At 42.0% G+C, this 14,439-nt stretch overlaps 1 long non-coding RNA gene across 1 annotated transcript; it reads right to left on the bottom strand.

The window, feature by feature from the left end:
* Nucleotides 1-387: 387 nt before the first annotated feature.
* On the bottom strand, nucleotides 388-6,948 carry LOC121545775. Its single transcript, XR_005996295.2, has 3 exons — nucleotides 6,669-6,948; nucleotides 1,885-2,038; nucleotides 388-480 (listed from the first exon to the last, which is right to left on the bottom strand). It is a non-coding gene; the product is annotated as an uncharacterized LOC121545775 (long non-coding RNA).
* Nucleotides 6,949-14,439: the final 7,491 nt, after the last annotated feature.

Below are 14,439 nucleotides of genomic sequence, written 5' to 3'. Positions count from 1 at the left end.
CACACAGAAACACACAAAAACACACAAAAACACAGGCTTTATGAGCGGCTGAGCTGGCTTCCCTATGTTGTTGTCCCATTGTACCGAGAGAATGTCCCCAACACTTCCTCAACCTGGGACTGACCGGTGACCGGTGAACGGTGGTACGACACAACAGCCTGAAAGAATCCTCCAGCTTAAATGACCACTATTGTGTTGTTGAGGCTACTGCATAATACAATGTTTCATTGTTTGCTACAGTACAAATCCAGAAACATTCAAACTCAACATTTGTTTGGGCAATATAACTAATGCAGGACTTGGGAAGGAGGAACATAATTGGGATAGAATCAGCTGGATGTTTTGTGTCATCGAACGTTTTAAGGCTTTTACTGTACTTACCTGGATTCAGAAGATCATTTCCTGGGAAGTGCTCATTGGCTCCTGCTAGCGTGTACGGTGGTTCCCTCCATAGTGCATCCAGCTCAGCAGGGAAGATGTCTGGGAGGGGGGAAGGAGATAAGTGTGACACACATCAGTATATGGTCACGCTCCCCTGATCAGACGTTGCATGTATCAACCAATGGTTGCATGCCATGTCATCAACTGTGCTGCCGGGCACCAGATTGCTATAACATATGATGTGGTTAGCTGATAAATAAAATGCCTGTCCAGGCATGGTAAGATCTGACATGCGACAGCAATGCCTGGGCAGAGGAACGCACCCAATGTCTGGGAGGGGGAAGGAAATGAGTGTAACACACATCAGTAAATGTCTGGGAGGGAGGAATGATATTAGTGGGACACACACATCAGTAAATGTCTGGGAGGGAGGGAGGGGGAAGGAGATTAGTGCGACACACACATCAGTAAATGTCAGGGAAGGGGGAAGGAGATTAGTGTAACACGAAGTGCTAAACACCATCAAGGGGTGTATGTCAATAGTCTAAAGTGGCTTCCTCTCCTTATATCTCCATCAATACTGTGATGAAGGGAAGGACACAAGGAAGGACACATTGTGTTGAAAACGTTGTTGTATCACAAACATTTGGGACCAAACAGCAAACAGTGAACAGATGTATCGTCTTTACAAGAAAAGCAGCTAGCCATCAGACATCGTAAGACAGTGTTTCCCAATCCTGGCCCTGGGGACCCCAAGGGGTGCAAATGTTTGTTTTTGCCCTAGCACTTATAGCGTCTCCAGCGACCCTGAGCTCGAGACAGCTACCAGCACTACACACCTCGTTCAAATGATCAAAGCTTGATGATGAGTTGATTATTAGTTTTAGATGTGTAGTGCTAGGGCAAAACCAAAAACGTGCAGTCCCTCGGGTCCCCAGGACCAGGATTGGGAAACGCTGTGGTAAGGGTTGACAGTTGGTGGGAAACACAATGGCAAGAAGCAGAGAGGTCACACAATGGCCCACACGCCACGTCTGCACTGACATCATCAGCCAACAACCCCACACAATATTGAGCGTTACCCATGAGACAACAGCTCAGTAAGACGAGAGAACATTCAGACTAGAACAAGCATGCCCTCTAAATACAACAAAACAATGTTAAGCCTTTGTGTATTGTATACAAAACTGTGGTAAGGGTAAGCCACGGCTGACAGTCACTTGCAGTCAAAATTGTCTTCATGCTTTTTGACCTTGTCATAATAGTGGTGATATTATGAACATAGCAGAGAGACTCTCTACACATGACAAAGCATAAAGACAAGACAATACACAATGATTGACTGATCCGTTATCCTGCACTGAGACACAGAACACAACAAGCTACACAGTTTAGTAGCAATAATAATGACAGGACTGCCACGACAGTACACACAACAAGCGCAATCAGACACCACCTAACACAGCGTCACACTGACACACCAAGCCTTGTACTGTACTATACCTTCATGGGATAGCCTGTTACCCATATCATATAGATATAGCTACAGCGGCAGTATCTGTCTGAAGGAGAGAGTTACAGCTCCCTGTCTTCTCATGTCACTACTTGCCTCAGCTACAGGCTGTGGGTACAGACGGCAGGGTGAAGTGGAACCAACCTGGGAAGAGACGGCAGCGTTTGAGGAGCAGAGAGCAGAAGGAGGACGAGGAGGCAGGGAGAGAACAGCAGCACCACGCCATGTGTACCAGCAGCTTATAGCTCCCAGAAATCAATGCTGCCAACAGCCACTAGGCTTTCAGACTGACTGGCGGTCTGGCTCTGTCTGTCCTTCTCTGTCTAAGAGGCAGATCTCATTCTCTCTCTCTCTCTCTCTCTCTCTCTCTCTCTCTCTCTCTCTCTCTCTCTCTCTCTCTCTCTCTCTCTCTCTCTCTCTCTCTCTCTCTCTCTCTCTCTCTCTCTCTCTCTCTCTCTCTCTCTCTCTCTCTCTCTCTCTCTCTCTCTCTCTCTCTCTCTCAATTCAATTCAAAGGGCTTTATTGACATGGGAAACATATGTTTACATTTCCAAAGCAAGTGAAATAGATAATAAACAATAGTGAAATGAACAATAAAATAAGAACAGTAAACATTACACTCACAAGTTTCAAAGGAATAGACAGGTCAAATGTCATATTATGGGAATGTACAGTGTTATAATGATGTGCAAATACTCTATCTCTAGCTGCTGCCCAGTCTGTGAATACACAAAGCACTCTCTTCTGATGTCATGTGTATGTGGGCTGGTCAGTGAGAGAGAGAGAGTGTGTGCATGGTCACTGAGTGTGTGTGTGTGGTCACTGAGTGTGTGTGTGTGCGCTGAGGATTCCCTCCTCTTATTGTTTATTCCCTCCTCTTATTGTTTATTCCCTCCTCTTATTGTTTATTCCCTCCTCTTACTGTTTATTCCCTCCTCTTATTGTTTATTCCCTCCTCTTATTGTTTATTCCCTCCTCTTATTGTTTATTCCCACCTCTTATTGTTTATTCCCTCCTCTTATTGTTTATTCCCTCCTCTTATTGTTTATTCCCTCCTCTTATTGTTTATTCCCACCTCTTATTGTTTATTCCCTCCTCTTATTGTTTATTCCCTCCTCTTATTGTTTATTCCCTCCTCTTATTGTTTATTCCCTCCTCTTATTGTTTATTCCCACCTCTTATTGTTTATTCCCTCCTCTTATTGTTTATTCCCTCCTCTTATTGTTTATTCCCTCCTCTTACTGTTTATTCCCTCCTCTTATTGTTTATTCCCTCCTCTTATTGTTTATTCCCTCCTCTTATTGTTTATTCCCACCTCTTATTGTTTATTCCCTCCTCTTATTGTTTATTCCCTCCTCTTACTGTTTATTCCCTCCTCTTATTGTTTATTCCCTCCTCTTATTGTTTATTCCCTCCTCTTATTGTTTATTCCCTCCTCTTATTGTTTATTCCCTCCTCTTATTGTTTATTCCCACCTCTTACTGTTCATTCCCTCCTCTTATTGTTTATTCCCTCCTCTTACTGTTTATTCCCTCCTCTTATTGTTTATTCCCTCCTCTTATTGTTTATTCCCTCCTCTTATATGGTGTGTTGATAAACTCAAGCCAGCAGTATTAACTAAAAAACAGGCCTTAATTTGTTTAAAAAAAAACTAATGTAAAACTACGTGTAGCATAAAGAAAACTGATCAATGGATCAAAATTGCTGCTTGCCTTGGACTATTAACATAGCAGACACATTTTGGAGAGTCTCACCTGAGCGTTTGGTGTGCTCTCACCTGTCTGAGTTCATGATGGACCAAAATAGAGGGAAGGCGCCTGCAAACTTGCCTGTTTTTACGCTTGACCATAGAGTGATCAACGAATGCCCTTTCTCCACCTCCATGCCTGAGATTGGGAGAATTCTGAACAGTACGGCAGCACAATGTTTGAAGTTCACTTTTGGTCTTTAATCTAAACATTTGTCTTCTGACATGGGGGCCCAGGCTTTAACTAAATGGGATTCACAAGTTCCACACATGGAGATGTGGTTGAGTGGGTAACGTTCCAAACGAATTTGCTATCTTACTATCCCACAAGTCAGGGGTTCAATTACAGCTTGTCCCACTTTCATTCCTTCTCTGTATCCTCATGTTTCTAATCTGTGTAAATAAAGCATTGAAAATATAAAGTTGGAATTCCACACAGAGAAAGGTGAAATTCCTATTCAGACTTGAGATCAGTTGACTTAACGTGGACTTACGTCAAAGAATGACCATGTTTTATTGACTCAACTCCATGTTAAGTCTGTATATCTCAAGTCTGAATCGGGTCCCATGTGCTCAGCGTAACATTGGTGGTTCAACACAACAGTTAAGACTGATGGCTGAGTGGACAGTGTTTTGACAAGCAGGAGACCCGCGTTTCAAATCCATGTTGTCACACAAATATCAACTTTATGCTGTACATGTTACCTCTGCTATATGTTGTACATGTTGTCTCTGCTTTATACATGTTACCTTACATAACCCTAAACATTTTGAACGTAACATCATTTATGACCTCACAAAGAGCCTGGCAACTGTAGTAGTAAGTAGTGCCATTGCCTACCCTAGGAAAATTATTATATTCCCAGTGTCCTCTGTAAATGTGAACATATTTCAGAAAACTATGGACAAATATGACTGCGCTGTCTATTGATCTCAATACATTTCTAAAATGTGTCACTGGAAATGAATGTATGAGAGAGACAGTGCAAAAACATTCTTGTGATTTGATGCTGCCTTTTACATGTTCTGAAACCCCACAACTCTCTCTTAAAAACACCAATGTTACCAGAGTGTACCTTGTGATTAATTAGAATGTCTGCCGCAGTACTGTTTCAGAGTACTTCCATTCTGTTTTAAAACACATTCTACTATATGGGTTTACATTCAAACAGATCTCAGCTTAGGTGCACTACTTTTCATGGTTTCAGTACACAATGATGGTGTTTTGAGTCTTTCTATTTTAACAGTGTAGGGGTAGGGAATAGGGTAGGTATGGCATAACTAATCAAACTCAGAAATGATAAACCAATGCAAATTGACTCCTTTCTACTTCTCTCTCCCTCTCTTTGCCATTTTTCCATGCTAAAGTGAAGAAAACGAGAATGAGGATGCTCCTTCTCCAGAAACAACACTGGTCACTCCATTGAGGCGTCCATGGCTGCATACCAAATGGCACTCTATTTCCCTATGTAGTGCACTACTTTTGACCAAAGCCTTATGGGCCCTGGTCAAAAGTAGTGCACTTTATAGGGAATAAGGTGCCATTTGGGACGCAAACCCATGTCCTGATTGAATCGGTGTGAGTCTTGTGAGGGAGACAGCTGTACACAGCCTGAGGCGTGTCGGGGCAGAACCTCAGACTCTTAGAGGAGAAACAACACTGTTTCCAGACACTGACAGACACATTACAAATAGATCTAATAGAGCAGGCTGAGTCCCAAATGGCAGCCTATTCCCTATTTAGTTCACTACTTTTGACCAGAGCCCTGTATGGTCAAAAGCCCTATCAAAACCCTTTCGGAAGAGCAAAGCATGTGGAAATGACAAACTATTGTCTAACAGAGGATATATTCCAATATCTTAATTATCATATCACAGACTGGATCATGCTGTGCTGGGGGTATTCATAGAATAACTCAGTCATCTAATTCTAATGTAGCCTGTCACAATGCCCTCCAGACACTTTGGCTGCTGTTGATCTAGCTAGACGTTGTTACATTCAAAGATACATTTGCAGAAAAGCTTCCACATGTATATCAAATGTTTTCAGTTCCATAGTAGAGAAGCATGATCAGCAAATGTCATCAGTACGTTGCGGAACGTTCTAATTGATTCTATTTGATGACATCACAATGACACGCTAACTCATTCTCAATCCGTGGCATTCTGTAATGGAACGTTGCTGCTAGCAGAACAGTGAACATTCTAAACTCCTCAAGAGGTTAACAGTTCATGGATGTCAATGAAGAGCAATGAAGAAGAGCAGAGTCAGATAAACAGATACAGATTTATTTTCAACTGCCCTCCATGTTAGCTCCATTATTCTAAATGGGATTCTAGATCAATAGAATATCATTGTTACAGAACTTTTGATGCCAATATGAAGCCTGTGAACCTTTATAAACCTCAAACCTATATAGCTGGACTGTGGGTTCAACTGTATGGCTGTGGGGTAAGCGTGTGTGAAATGGACGTCAGTGAGGGACAGGGGTAACATGAGGCAGACAGGGGGCTCTAAGTTTAGCCTAACCACCTTGTACAACACACGCCTGTGTGGCTGTGACTGATCTACTGCTGAGAGATCCCCTCACTACAGTACAGTGGCTAACACAGAGAAACACACCCACCTCTACTGAAAATCATAGTCTAACGATCACACATTATCCATTGATCTCTTTTATTGCCTATGTCCTCAGAGGGGAATTATATAGAGCGAGAGAGACATTGTTACATCATGCCAATAAATCAAATTGAATTTAAGAGAGAGAGAGAGAGAGAGAGAGCGAGAGAGAGAGAGAGTGAGAGAGCGAGAGAGAGTGAGAGAGCGAGAGAGATTGAGAGAGAGAGATTGAGAGAGAGAGAGAGAGAGAGAGAGAGAGAGAGAGAGAGAGAGAGAGAGAGAGAGAGAGAGAGAGAGAGAGAGAGAGTAGGACTAACGCACACACAACATAAGTTCCAGACAAAGTGGGACTCAAACATACTCAACGAATGCAGACAGATAGTTCGAGAGAAGAGAGAGTGTCTCACCTCTGTCCTGCTGGCTGCTCTCTCCTGTCACTTCATTCCTCATGAGGGTGGTAGTGGTACAGTAGGACTGTATAGTAGTCCCAGTGTGTCCTCAGTCTGTTCACTGCCCAGTGAGGGAAACCTTCCCCTCCGCCAGGCTAAAGCACAGTCATTCTGCTCCTGTCCCTGTTCCTGTTCCTGTGTTTGGAAAGAGCAACGGACAGCAGTGATTGCAGCCGTGAGAGAGTCTGTGACAGTGTGTGAGAACAGAGTCTGTGACAGTGTGTGAGAACAGAGTCTGTGACAGTGTGTGAGAACAGAGTCTGTGACAGTGTGTGAGAACAGAGTCTGTGGCAGTGTGTGAGAACAGAGTCTGTGACAGTGTGTGAGAACAGAGTCCGTGACAGTGTGTGAGAACAGTGTTTGTGAGAAGAGAATGTGTGTATGTCAGGGGCAGCATGACTCTGACAACTGAGGAAGTACTGAAACTCCTCCCCCTCCACTAACATCTATGGGACAGGGTTTCCACTAGATAACGGCCATAAAGTCAGATTCCACAGTCACAAAGTTTTAAAAAAGCCTAACAAAAAAAGCCAAAAACATTAACGTAATTTAAGGTTAGGGTTAGGCATAAGGTTAGCCATGTGGTTAAGGTTAGGGTTAAAGTTAGGGTTAGGTTCAAAATCAAATTTAAAAAAGAGAAATTGTAGAAATGGGTGGGGTTTAGACATATTTATAACTTTGTGGCTGTGTTAACTAGTGATGAGTCTTACGACACATGCTGCAGTTACTGTCTATGGCTGCATGGCGAGTAATCCACCGAGACTCTGGGCCACAAAAAGTTACAAAATCTTGCCAGATAATTTGAAGTCATCAGTCTCAAGTCAAAGTCGAGTCCCGAGTCTTGAGGCACCAAGTCCAAGTTGAGTCTCAAGTCATAAAATTTGTGACTCGATGTTCACAACTCTGGTGACGACAATGGGACAGGGCATCTCTCTCTCTCTTTCTTTCTTTCTTTCTTTCTTTCTTTCTTTCTTTCTTTCTTTCTTTCTTTCTTTCTTTCTTTCTTTCTTTCTTTCTTTCTTTCTTTCTTTCTTTCTTTCTTTCTTTCTTTCTTTCTTTCTCTCTCTTTCACTCCCTCCTCTCTCTCTGTGTCTCCCCTTTCTCTCTGTTTCTCTTTCTTTCAAAAATATCCCTCCCCCTCTTCTGAACTCCTCTATAGTGATGATAGTGTGTTACAGGTCAGTAACTACAACAGGTACTGCTATACACAAACAATATTTTCCTTTCCAAGTTTCCAAAAACAGATATGACTGTAGGGACAGTAAACAATGTTTACAGACACTTCCTCATTCCTGCCATTGATCCAACCAGTCCGGTTTGACATGTTAGTCACATAGAGAGCATAAAAGCAGGGCTGCATCCAAAATGGGACCCTATTCCCTGTGGGCCCTGGTCAAAAGTAGTGCACTATAAAGGGAATAGGGTGCCATTTGGGACGCATGACAGAACTGAGCCAGTAAAACTACAATTGGTCACACCTTGGTGTAGGTAATCAGGCCACATTCCAAAGGCGTCTCTCTCCTCTCTCTCTCTCTCTCTCTCTCTCTCTCTCTCTCTCTCTCTCTCTCTCTCTCTCTCTCTCTCTCTCTCTCTCTCTCTCTCTCTCTCTCTCTCTCTCTCTCTCTCTCTCTCTCTCTCTCTTTTCTCTCTCTTTCTCAACCATTTACTTTTTCACTTTCTGAGCTTTCTCTGTAGACAGATCATAAACCCACTGCTGTGTTTTCTTCGTTGTGTGCGTGCATGTATGTGTGTGCGTATGTTTGTGTGTGCACGTGTGAGTGAGTGTGTGACTGTGTTTCTCTGTGTTTTCCCCCAGCTTGCTTGGTTAAATATAAACTCTGGAACTGATTGTGCATCCCTGGCCCCAGTGAGCCTTGACAAAGTCACCCTGAGAAATAATAACAGACTGAATATGTGATCACAAAATTCAGGATTGGCTGTGCAGGCCACTGTGTGTCTGTGTCTGTGACTGTGTCTGTGACTGTTGTGTGTCTGTGACTGTGTCTGTGACTATGTCTGTGACTGTATATGTGACTGTGTCTGCGTCTGCGTCTGTGTCTGTGACTGTGACTCTGTCTGTGTCTGTATCTGTGTCTGTGACTGTGTATGTGACTGTGTCTGTGTCTATGACTGTGTCTGTGACTCTGTCTGTGTGTGTCTGTTTGTGTGTAGGGTAGGTAGCAGTGTTGCACGCTTAATTACAGATATAGAGATGATAAAGTGCTAACAGAGCTAACAGCTCAGCGGTGTTAGAGGACTGAGAGTGTGTGTGTGTGTGTGTGTGTATGTGTGTGTGTGTGTGTATGTGTGTATGTACGTGTTTTCCTACTTTATCAGGACCCCAATGTCCTAACAATTCACCCGAATGTCCTGACAATGGTTAAGGTTAGGGTTAGGTTTAGGGTTAGGATTTTGGGGGTTAAGGTTAGGGCTAGGGTTTAGGTCAGGTTAAGGGTTAGGGGTAGGGTTAGGGGTTAGGGAAAATAGGATTTTTAATGGTCAAACATTTTTACTCCCCAAAAAGTCCTGAAATTTCACAAAAACAAAGCTGTGTGTGTGTGTGGGTGTGTTGTGCTAACCTATAGTAACATTAACATGACAGTCTGGGTTGTGTTGTGCTAACCTATAGTAACATTAACATGGCAGAGCCTGGGTTGTGTTGTGCTAACCTATAGTAACATTAACATGACAGAGTCTGTGTTGTGTTGTGCTAACCTATAGTAACATTAACATGACAGAGTCTGTGTTGTGTTGTGCTAACCTATAGAAACATTAACATGACAGAGCCTGGGTTGTGTGCTAACCTATAGTAACATTAACATGACAGTCTGTGTTGTGCTGTGCTAACCTATAGTAACATTAACATGACAGAGCCTGGGTTGTGTTGTGCTAACCTATAGTAACATTAACATGACAGAGCCTGGGTTGTGTTGTGCTAACCTATAGTAACATTAACATGACAGAGCCTGGGTTGTGTTGTGCTAACCTATAGTAACATTAACATGTCAGAGCCTGGGTTGTGTTGTGCTAACCTATAGTAACATTAACATGACAGAGCCTGGGTTGTGTTGTGCTAACCTATAGTAGCATTAACATGGCAGAGCCTGGGTTGTGTTGTGCTAACCTATAGTAACATTAACATGACAGTCTGTGTTGTGTTGTGCTAACCTATAGTAACATTAACATGACAGAGCCTGGGTTGTGTTGTGCTAACCTATAGTAACATTAACATGACAGAGTCTGTGTTGTGTTGTGCTAACCTATAGTAACATTAACATGACAGAGTCTGTGTTGTGTTGTGCTAACCTATAGAAACATTAACATGACAGAGCCTGGGTTGTGTGCTAACCTATAGTAACATTAACATGACAGTCTGTGTTGTGCTGTGCTAACCTATAGTAACATTAACATGACAGAGCCTGGGTTGTGTTGTGCTAACCTATAGTAACATTAACATGACAGAGCCTGGGTTGTGTTGTGCTAACCTATAGTAACATTAACATGACAGAGCCTGGGTTGTGTTGTGCTAACCTATAGTAACATTAACATGACAGAGCCTGGGTTGTGTTGTGCTAACCTATAGTAACATTAACATGACAGAGTCTGTGTTGTGTTGTGCTAACCTATAGTAACATTAACATGACAGAACCTGGGTTGTGTTGTGCTAACCTATAGTAACATTAACATGGCAGAGCCTGGGTTGTGTTGTGCTAACCTATAGTAACATTAACATGACAGAGCCTGGGTTGTGTTGTGCTAACCTATAGTAACATTAACATGACAGAACCTGGGTTGTGTGCTAACCTATAGTAACATTAACATGACAGTCTGTGTTGTGCTGTGCTAACCTATAGTAACATTAACATGACAGAGTCTGTGTTGTGTTGTGCTAACCTATAGTAACATTAACATGACAGAGCCTGGGTTGTGTTGTGCTAACCTATAGTAACATTAACATGACAGAGCCTGGGTTGTGTTGTGCTAACCTATAGTAACATTAACATGGCAGAGCCTGGGTGGTGTTGTGCTAACCTATAGTAACATTAACATGACAGAGCCTGGGTTGTGTTGTGTTTTGTTCTGAGGAAGTTAAGTCCATAACAGAGTAGAGGCAAAGAGGAAACAGGACAATAGAGGGATGCAGAGAGGTGCCTCTCTCTCTCTACCTCGCTCTTTCTCTCTATCTCTCACCTCTTTCTTTCAATTTCATCATCAATTTAAGGGCTTTATTGGCATGGGAAACATATGTTTACATTGCCAAAGCAAGTGAAATAGATGATAAACAAAAGTGAATTAAACAACAGGTCACAAATCTTGCTGCTGTGATTGCACACTGTGGTATTTTACCCAATAGACATTGGAGTTTACCCAAATTTAGATTTGTTTTCGAATTCTTTGTGGGTCTTTGTAATCTGAGGGAAGTATGTGTCTCGAATATGGTCATACATTTGGCAGGAAGTTAGGAAGTGCAGCTCAGTTTCCACCTCATGTTGTGGGCAGTGTGCACATAGCCTGTCTTCTCTTGAGAGCCAGGTCTGCCTACGGCAGCCTTTCCCAATAGCAAGGCTATGCTCCCTGAGTCTGTACATAGTCAAAGATTTCCTTAATTTTGGGTCAGTCAAAAAATATATGTTTGTCATTTAAACAAAGCAGTTGTTATTTAAATGTCTTTTTTAATGTTATTTAAACTTAAATTGATAATTGGTTTAATAAACAAAGTTAAATGAATCATTACTTTGCCATTGCCAATATAATTATTTCTAAGGATAACTTTTAAGCTAGCTGCCCTAGCCTAACTTGCAAAGATTTGTAGGATATACTCACCTATAGAGAAATGGTCATTAAAACCTCTGGCCATTATTACAGGTTGGGAATAGACCTGCTTGAATAACTTAATGCAGCATTCCTTCCCTAAAACTATGACAGGTGGAAAGTAGAATGACAGCTGCATCTTGAGTTTTCTTCAACTGGCTGAGTTGGTAGAGTTAAGTACAATTCAGTCATGGCCAGTGGTGTAGTGGAGGGTATACGCAGGTAACACAGTGGGCATTGCATATACTCACTTCTTAACCCCGACTGATACGTATCAAAGTAGTGTAGTGGAGGTATATGCCGTATCAATTAATAGGCCTGATGGAACAGATCGGAATGTTTAGCTTGAAATTTTGATAAACTATAATTTCTTCACATTTTAGGCACAGCAATGGGTAATATTGCTCGGGGCGGCAGGTAGCTTAGTGGGTAAGAGCGTTGTGCCAGTAACCGAAAGGTCGCTGGTTCTAATCCCCGAGCCGAGCCGACTAGGTGAAAAATCTGTCGATGTGCCCTTGAGCAAGGCACTTAACCCTAATTGCTCCTGTAAGTCGCTCTGGATAAGAGCGTCTGCTAAATGACATAAATAAATAAAAAAATAATATGGGGTAAGACTCCCCCTCTAAGATCAATGTCTAATTGCTGACACAAGAAAGCAAAGTTTGGGAAAGAAAGTGTATGTGGATGACGGCCATGCTTAGGGTAACAAACTATAAATGAAAATAAATGGCTACAGTTAACAGATTTGTAGTTATTTAATAAAATGTTTTTTTTTGGAAAGGGGCATTTTGCCCAGCTACAGGGGTAAGATACCCCCACCCCCGGGGTAAGCGGGGGAAATTTACCCCAATAGTAGATTATATTAGGTTTACAGTAGATTGTGCCATGGGCTTTCATAGAATGGTCCCTATTTTCTATCTCACCAGCACATCAATGATCTTTCTTCTTTTACCTTTCCCTTACACTCCATTGTGTCCAGTTAAACTAAACTCATCATTTGAATAAGGCAAGATTTTAAATCCCAGTAGTCTTTAAAATGAAATTCAAGAGCAAACGGTTTACAAATAGTTTGTAATATTCATATATATTTTTTAACAAATTCATTGGAATATAACCAACCGCCTTTCTTTATTGAATGTGTTTTGGATTCCCATCCTCTCTGCCAGGACAAAGGCAAGTTTTCGGACATCCCATGATGTAAGTCTGAAAAGGGCTCTTTCCATTTTTTTGATATGACTCACCAGGTCACATTCGAAAGAGCCAGTGAAGACTGGTAAACCCACCAAAATGGCTGTGGCCTAGGGTTTTGGCCTGCTGGTCTCGGGGGCACCTCAGGGTTTTGGGTGGCACAAAGCATGGGCAGCTGCCTTAATGCCCTGCCCATTTTCAATAGCATCCAGGGCACAACGAAGCGTATCTTCGTCACACCCACCACGATCATATATTTTCTTGTAAACTCTCATCTGAACATATGTATTTTTTAGGTATCTTAAGAACAGTGGAGAACTGACCCCTAATCTAACCCTAACTCCTATTCTGACCCTAACCTAACCCTAACCCCTATTCTGACCCTAACCTAATCATAACCCCTATTTTAACCCTAAACCCTACTCTGACCCTAACCCTAACCCCTATTCTAACCCTAACCCCTATTCTGACCCTAACCCTGGCACCTATTCTAACTCTGACCCCTAACCCTAATCCTAACCCTGCTGACTGGGGGTTAGCTAGCTATGCTAGCAGACATTAGCTTTTGCTAATTAGCTGGCTAGCATTTACTTCACCTCAGACTTTCTGCTAGTGAGGTTGCGAGTAGCTAACTGGGCTAGCCAGTGCCTAAATCACAGCCAGAAATAAATTATCAACCATAATGGGGCGACATACTAACCTAACATATTACTACTTTACTCAAAAACAATCCAAATGTTTCTCTCTAAACAAGTGGATGATTTAGCTTAAGGCTCCCCTACATGTACAGTTGAAGTCGGAAGTTTACAAACACCATAGCCAAATAAATTTAAACTCAGTTTTTCACAATTCCTGACATTTAATCCTAGTAAAAAATCACTGTTTTAGGTCAGTTAGGATCACCACTTTACTTTAAGAATGTGAAATGTCAGAATAATAGTAGAGATAATGATTTATTTCAGCTTTTATTTATTTCATCACATTCCCAGTGGGTCAGAAGTTTACATACACTCAATTAGTATTTGGTAGCATTGCCTTTAAATTGTTTAACTTGGGTTAAACGTTTCGGGTAGCCTTCCACGAGCTTCCCACAATAAGTTGGGTGAATTTTGGCTCATTCCTCCTGACAGAGCTGGTGTAACTGAATCAGGTTTGTAGGCCTCCTTGCTCGCACACGCTTTTCCAGTTCTGCCCACACATTTTCTTTAGGATTGAGGTCAGGGCTTTGTGATTGTAACTCCAATACCTTGACTTTGTTGTCTACTGGCAAATCCTTTTCAATCCTTGTCATATGAAGAGAAATGAAGATAAATTATTCATAAAACACGTAGGTGTTCATTGGACATAAACATTACACAACAAGTTGGAAATCACAAATTCAACAATGAGTGGTTTAGAAGGAATCAGTGGCTAACTGCAAGAATTGCAAAGCAATCACTAGCCTACTATTCAGTGGAGTGGGTGTGTGGTCCAGGTCTGTGTTTAAGGGTCTATTTTCCAAGCTTAAAAGGATAAACATTCAACATTGGCTATGCTGTCAATCCAGCATGACTTCTGCCGCGTACAAAACAACTGGAAACTCGGAACTGGGAAATTGTAGACTTTAGTTAGTTCAAGACAATTTGCAACTATGAAAAAAATTAGCTCCGACTGGGAAAATACGTTTTGAATAGTCATCCAACTCGGAATACCAAGTCGGGAACTCGGGCCTCTTTCTAGAGCTTCGACC

This window comes from Coregonus clupeaformis, chromosome 3, assembly GCF_020615455.1.
Source record: "Coregonus clupeaformis isolate EN_2021a chromosome 3, ASM2061545v1, whole genome shotgun sequence".
Taxonomy (NCBI): Eukaryota; Metazoa; Chordata; class Actinopteri; order Salmoniformes; family Salmonidae; genus Coregonus; species Coregonus clupeaformis.
This window is presented reverse-complemented; position numbering and strand designations above follow the sequence as displayed.